Source organism: Neomonachus schauinslandi, chromosome 7 (assembly GCF_002201575.2).
Source record: "Neomonachus schauinslandi chromosome 7, ASM220157v2, whole genome shotgun sequence".
In the NCBI taxonomy this organism is placed as follows: Eukaryota; Metazoa; Chordata; class Mammalia; order Carnivora; family Phocidae; genus Neomonachus; species Neomonachus schauinslandi.
The window spans coordinates 137901379-137909268 of record NC_058409.1 but is presented as its reverse complement, the minus strand read 5'-3'; the positions used below and the strand labels follow the sequence as shown (position 1 = coordinate 137909268).

General features: G+C 36.8%; 1 pseudogene; it reads left to right on the top strand.

Annotated features, from left to right (window-relative positions):
* The first annotated feature begins 6494 nt into the window (after positions 1 to 6494).
* LOC110591601 lies at positions 6495 to 7243 on the top strand (annotated as a pseudogene).
* The last annotated feature ends 647 nt before the right edge of the window (positions 7244 to 7890 follow it).

The window sequence follows — 7890 nt, the reverse complement described above, 5'->3', positions numbered from 1 at the left end:
CATTCATTTCATTTAATGTGTCCTTTTAGTGTGTATGAAAGCCTGGTCATACTGACACTAAGGTAATTGAGATTATTATAATGAAATGGGAAAAAATATCCAGTAGGAAGAATAAGCTAAGATACTATAAGGAGCAACCAGATAAATCCAGAAAGTATGATAACAGGCCCAATCGCATCAACAATTCGTACCATTTTTTAAAAAAAGACTCTTCTATTCTAGATTGAGAGTAAGCAAATCTTTTTTGAAAAGAGCCAGATAGATATATTTTAGACTTTGTGGGCTACATGGCCTCTGTCACAACTACTCAACTCTTCCTTTATAGAATGAAAGCAGCCATGGGCAAGGCCTAAATAAATGAAGGCCTGTGTTCCCATAAAACTTTATTTACAAAAACCAGTAGCCTGATGGATTTGGCCAGCAGCCCTTGTTCTAGATTACAGACTTAATTTAACAACAGGATTCAACAGATAGTCCTGACTGAGATTCTTCTTGGGACAAACCAGCTGCAAAGACATTTGGTTATAATGGGGACAATTTAATATGATTTGGATACTAGTTGGGATAGTTTCATTTACATGGAAAAATAGAAAATGTTAACTGACAAAAACAAATCACTCACTACACATTACATATACTATTTCATTTGTTCAAAATGTACATGTATAAAAATTTACAGATATGTTCAATAAAGTGCTACTAGTGTTGGGAATATAGTATTTTAATATTTTTTTTTATTGAAGCATAGTTAATGTACACAATGGTACATTAGTTTTGGGTGTAACACATAGTGACTCAGTAATTCTGTATGTTATGCTGTGCTCTCAAGTGTAGCTACCATCTGTCACCATACAACGCTATCACAATACAATTGAGTGTATTCCCTATGCTGTAACTTTCATCCCTGTGATTTACTCATTCTGTAACTGGAGGCCACTCCCTCCACTCATTTTTGCCCATCCCCCAACTCCACTTCCCATTGGTAACCCCCAGTTTGTTCTTTGTATTTATGAGTCTGTTTCAGCTTTTGTTTGTTTGTTCATTTGACTTTTAGATTCCACATATGAGTGAATCATATGGCATTTGTCTTTCTCTGACTTATTTCACTTGGCATTATCCCCTCTAGGTCCACCCATGTTGTTGCAAATGGCAAGATCTCATTCTTTTTGTGGCTGAGTAATATTCTAGTGTGTATTTATATCACATCTTCCTTTTTTTTAAGTTCCAGTATAATTAACATACAGTGTTATATTAGATTCAGATGTACGATAGAGTGATTCAACCATTCTATACATTACTCACCATGGCTCACCATGATAAATGTACTCTTGATCCCCATCATTTATTTCCCCCATCCCCTCACCCCCTTCCCCTCTGATAACCATCAGTTTCTCTTTATATTAAAAGTTTGGGTTTTTTCTCGTTTCTTTGTTCATTTGTTTTGTTTCTTAAATTCCACCTACGAGTGAAATCATATGGTATTTGTCTTTCTCTGACTTATTTCACTTGACATTATAACCTCTAGATCCATCCATGTTGTTGCAAATGGCACGATTTCATTCTTTCTTATGGCTGAGTAAGTTTCCAGTGTGTGGAATGTTCCAGTGTTACACACACACACACACACACCACATCTTCTTTATCCATTTATCTATTGATGGATATTTGGGCTGCTTCCATATCTTGGCTATTGTAAATAATGCTGTAATAAGCATAGGGGGGGCATAGATCATTTCAAATTAGTGTATTTCTTTTCTCTGGACAAATAGTAGTGGAATTACTGGATCGTATGGTATTCTTTTATTCATTTGTTTTATTTAAATTTTAGTTAGGTAACATACAGCGCAACATTGGTTTCTGGAGTAGAATTCAGTGAGTCATCACTTACATACAAACCCAGTGCTCATCACAAGTGCCCTCTTTAATACCCATCACCCATCTAGCTCATCCCCCACCCACCTCTCTCCATCAACCCTTAGTTTATTCTCTATCATTAAGAGTCTCTTCTGGTTTGTTTCCCTCTCTCCTTTTTTTCTTTACCCCCTTACCATATGTTCACCTGTTTTGTTTCTTAAATTCCACAACTCAGTGAGGTGACATGGTATTTATCTCTCTCTGACTGACTTACTTCACTTAGCATAATACCCTCTGGCTCCATCCATGTTGTTGCAAATGGCAAGATTTAGTTTTTTTGTTGGCTGAGTAATATTTCATTGTATATATATATATTATCTTCTTTATTCATCAGTCAATGGACACTTGGGCTCTCTCCATAGTTTGGCTATTGTTGATAATGCTATTATAAACTTTGGGGTTCATGTACCCCTTTGAATCTGTATTTTTGTTTCCTTTAGGTAAATACCTAGTAGTGAAATTGCTGGATTCTAGGGCAGCTCTATTTTCAGCTTTTTTTTTTTTTTTTGAGGAACCTCCATACTGTTCTCCAGAGTGTCTGTACCAGTTTGCAGTCCCACCGACAATGCAAGAGGGCTCCCCTTTCTCTGCAGCCTCGTCAACACCTGTTGGTTTGTGTATTGTTAATTTTAGCCATTCTGACAGGTGTGAGGTGGTATCTCATTGTGGTTTTGATTTGTATTTCCCTGATGCTGAGTGATACTGAGCGTCTTTTCATGTTATCTGTTGGCCATCTGGATGTCTTCTTTAGAAAAGTGTCTATTCATGTTTTCTGCCCATTTCTTAACTGGATTATTTGTTTTTTGGGTGTTGAGTTTGATAAGTTCTTTATAGATTTTGGATACTCTTTATCAAATATGTCATTTGCAAATATCTTCTCCCATTCTAAAGTTGTCTTTTAGTTTTGTTGATTATTTCCTCTGCCGTGCAGAAGCTTTTTACTTTGATGTTGTCCCAATAGTTTATTTCTGCTTTTTTTCCTTCCCTTGCCTCCGGCGACGTGTCTAGTAAGAAGTTGCTGCAGCCGAGGTCAAAGAGGTTTCTGCCTCTGATCTCCTCTAGGATTTTGATGGATTCCTGTCTCACATTTAGGTCTTTCATCCATTTTGAATTGATTTTGGTGTATGGCTCAAGAAAGTGGTCCAGTTTCATTCTTCTGCATGTTGCTGTCCAGTTTTCCCAACACCATTTGTTGAAGACACTGTCTTTTTTCCATTGGATATTCTTTCCTGCTTTGTTGGAGATTAGTTGACCATATAGTTGTGGGTCCATTTCTGGGTTCTCTATTTGGTTCAATTGATCTATGTGTCTGTGTTTGTGCCAGGGCCATACTGTCTTGATGACTACAGTTTTGTAATAGAGCTTGAAATCTGGAATTGTGATGCCTCCAGTTTTGTTTTTTTTTTTAGAATTGCTTTGGCTATCCGGGGTCTTTTGTGGTTCCATACAGATTTTAGGATTGTTTGTTCTAGCTCTGTGAAAAATGCTGGTGGTATTTTGATAGGGATTACTTTAAATGTGTAGATTGCTTTAGGTAGTATAGACATTTTAACAATGTTTTTTCTTCCAATCCATGAGCCGAGAGCCTTTCTCCTGTGGTCAGGAACAAGACAAGGATGTCAACTCTCACCATTACTATTTAACATAGTACTGGAAGTCTTAGCTTCAGAAATCAGACAACAAAAAGAAATAAAAGACACCAAAATTGGCAAGGAAGAAGTCACTTTCATTATTTGCAGATGACATGATACTCTAGAAAACCCAAAAGACTCCACCAAAAAATTACTAGAATACATGAATTCAGCAAAGTTGAAGGATATAAAATCAATGTGCAGAAACCTGTCGCAGTTCTACAACCAATAACAAAGTAGCAGAAAAAGAAATCAAGGAATGGATCCCATTTACAACTGCACCAAAAACAGTAAGATACCTAGGAATAAACTTAACCAAAGAAGTAAAAGATCTGTATTTTGAAAACTATAGAACACTTATGGAAGAAATTGGTATTCTTAAGTTTTTGAGGAACCTCCATATTGTTTTCCACAATGGCTGCACCAATTTACATTACGATCAACAGTGCATAAAGGTTCCTTTTTCTCCACATCCTTGCAAACACTTGTTATTTCTTGTCTTTTTTATATTAGTTATCCTGACAGGTGTGAGGTGATATCTAAGTGTGGTTTTGATTTGTATTTCCCTGATGATGAGTGATGTTGAGCATCTTTTCATGTGTCTGTTGGCCATCTGTCCATCTTCTTTGGAAAAGTGTCTATTCAGGTCCTCTGACCATTTTTAATGGGATTATTTTTTTTTTCTGGTGTAATTTCTTTATATGTTTTGTATATTAACCCCTTATCAGGAAATATCATTTACAAATGCCTTCTCCCATTCAGTATGTTGTCTTGTGTTTTCATTTTTTTAACCTTATTAAAAATTTTTTTTTACCATTTATATTCACTAATTTTGTAGTAGTAAAAGTTCATTTTTAAATTTAAAAAATGCAGAAGAAAATTATTTACTCAAAATCTTGAAAAATTAGTATGTTCCTTGAGTGATTAAAAAGAAGAAAGCCTTAAGATTGCATCTTTTAATTTCTGTATAATTTTTATGATAGGAATATAAATAAGCTAGTTGTATTTTAAAATATATCTTGTAGAATGAACTGAAGCAAAGATGATTACACAAACAAATAAATCTCTAATTGTTTTAGACTTTTTTTTTCTATTTTTTTATGGTTTTTGGAACTGTCCTCAAGAGAATAAGAAATAGACTTCACACAAATTTGTGATTTATAAATCACATTTATTATTGCCCACAGAAAATTTCATACTTAATGTGTGCAATGAATTATGTGCAGCAATAAATGTGTGTCATTAAAATATATATATAGCTATTAACTCTGGATTTCACATTTTATTAAAGGAATTCTGTAATGCATTTCTAACTGGCTGTCATTTAACATATCTGAGACTAAATTTACACAAGGTGAGTATTTCTGAGTAAAGTGTATTATCTGACTCAATTTTTAATCTTTTTCACTTTGTTTTTATTTTCTTCCTGTAATAAATTCGAGGCTATCATTGCAAGACTTGCATAGGTGTATTTGCTTGGCACCAGTTATTCTGTATAAACACATAGGAGAGCGTTCAAAGGAGTCTCTGTGGCAGGTGATGACAGCTTACTACAGGAGCTACGCATACTTTTCCTGCACTGTAGAATGGTGACTTCCACACCAACATAATGAGCTGTCTCAGATAATACATTCGACCTCTGTAGACTTCACATTTCTCTTTGAAAATGAAGGAGCTTGGATGATTTCTTTTCTAAAGGCCCATTTAGCACTGGTATGTCATGGCCTATTAATTGGGTAGCTCATTCGCCTTCTTTCATCTTCCATTTTTCCATTACAGATGAAAGAATGGACACTGAAGTAAGCACATCTTGGCTGGCTCCTTCTCTCCCAGTCCTCGTGCCCACGTGTTATCGTCTATGTGTCCAGAGCCACTCCCCCACTGTCCTTCTGCCTGAGCTGCCTGGGTCTGCTTCATCCTTGCCAGCTCTGCAGGGCCCACCGGTTCCTCCGTTTGCACCCTTCCATGCCCATCAAGTGAAAACTGATTATGAGTTTCCCTTCCTGCATCCTCTTCTGAAAAGTCCCTGTACTTGGTGAAGTCACACTAAGGTCAAATATCATTGTAAGGGCAACAGGTTGGGGTGATGAATCCTGATTGTCAAACTCCGAAGCTCATGCTGTTAGGCTCTACACGATGAGATCACCATCCTGATGAGTTCTCAGATTCTTCTCCCACTTTTCTCTTTTCCAGCCTCTACTGAGTCTTCACCATCCTGATGAGTTCTCAGATTCTTCTCCCACTTTTCTCTCTCCAGCCTCTAATCTGCTTTCTGTTGTGTTCCTTTGAAAACTCAGCCCAGAAGCAATCCATATCTAGCTATTTGACACTTGGAGTGGATCATTTTTAGTTCCACTTTCCTCCATAAATCAATCATTTTCAGTACTTTTACTAATACTCATAAAGTTGAATTAATAGTAACAGTGGCCACAAAAAGAAACAGAGACAGTAAAAATTTTCTTATGAAGCTTTGCATATAAAATCATGCCAAAAAATTTAAAAGATTAAAAGATAAAATAAATATTGCAGTACAAAATAAGAAAAAAGGTCCCTGTATTGGGTTGAATTGTGGTTCCCCCAAAAATATGTCCATGTCCTAACCCCTGGTACCAGGGTCTTTGAAGATGTAATTAAGTAGAGGATCTCAAGATTAACTGGGTGATCTGTATATCCAATGATAAGAGCCCTTATAAGAGGAGGAGAAGGGTACCTGGGTGGCTCAGTTGGTTAAGCATCTGCCTTCGGCTCAGGTCATGATCTCAAGGGTCCTAGGATTGAGCCCCGCATCAGGCTCTCTGCTCAGTGGGGAGTCTGCTTCTCTCTCTCCTCCTCGCCCCCTCTCCCCGGCTCATGTGCACATGAGCACGCTCTCTCTCTCAAATAAATAAATAAAACATTTAAAAAGAATAAAAAGAGGCTCTCTCCCCGGGTGACGAGCAGCAGGATAACATGGAGTCCGGCAAGATGGCACCTCCCAAGAACGCTCCAAGAGATGCCTTGGTGATGGCACAAATCCTGAAGGATATGGGAATTACGGAGTATGAACCAAGGGTTATAAATCAAATGTTGGAATTTGCTTTCCGATGTGTGACTACAATTATGGATGATGCAAAAATTTATTCAAGCCATGCTAAGAAACCTAATGTTGGTGCAGATGATGTGAGACTGGCAATCCAGTGTCGCGCTGATCAATCTTTTACTTCTCCTCCTCCAAGAAATTTTTTACTGGATATTGCAAGGCAGAAAAATCAAACCCCTTTACCACTGATTAAGCCATATGCAGGACCCAGACTGCCACCTGAAAGATACTGCTTAACAGCTCCAAACTATAGGCTGAAGTCCTTAATTTAAAAGGGACCTAACCAAGGAAGAGTAGTACCACAGTTAAGTGTTGGTGCTGTTGGTAGCGACCTTCCACTCCTACTGCAGCAACCCCACAAATGTCTGTCCCAAATAAAGTTGTACTTCCAGTGTTGGTGACAAGCCAAAGATTTACGGTGCAGATTCCACCTTCTCAGTCCCCACCTGTCAAATCAGTTCCTGCAACAACTGCAGTTCAAAATGTTCTGATTAATCCTTCAATAATTGGACCAAAAACTATTCTTATTACCACCAACATGGTTTCATCATAGAACATGGCCAATGAATCGAACCCATTGAAGAGAAAACACGAAGATGATGATAATGATACTATGTAAGGAATACAATCAAGATGTATTTCAAACGTGTAGTTGGTTTGGAGCCCATTATACTGAACTAGAATATTCTCTATCTTCTCAAGTTTTATCTTAGAAAACTTAAATGTAGTTGCAGTATTTTTCACATTAGCTTAAATTGTTAATTTCTTTTTTTCTTAAAACAGGTATCTTAGGTAAGCATACCAATGTTTCTTCATTAGGCTTCAAGTAAAAAAGTATTTGTTTCTGAATATTTTGATTAATGTTGAATTCTACCATGACAATTTTATATTTGGAAGCAGTTTTCTGCCATGTATCACTGACAGCAGCACTTAAGTTTCAGTTTCTACAGCCTGATCAGTGGACTAATCTTTAATAGCATAATTTCTAATCTACATTTAAATACTACTTTCTTTTATGAGGTAAAATAGTCACAATTTTTGTTTTCACCAACTTTTTTGACCAAATCTCTAACTTTAGGAAGTATTTTTTGGAAAGGATGGATTTAAAGGGATTCTAAATTCATTTGGAGTGTATTTGTTTCTTGGTGTTCCCTAACCTCCCATGTCCTCAACCCCATTTCTAGATCCCATTCATTTTCTGTACTACCTCTTCCCCATAGGCTTAAGTTTCTCCCAATACTCTTAGAAGGCCAAAACTCGAGTTTA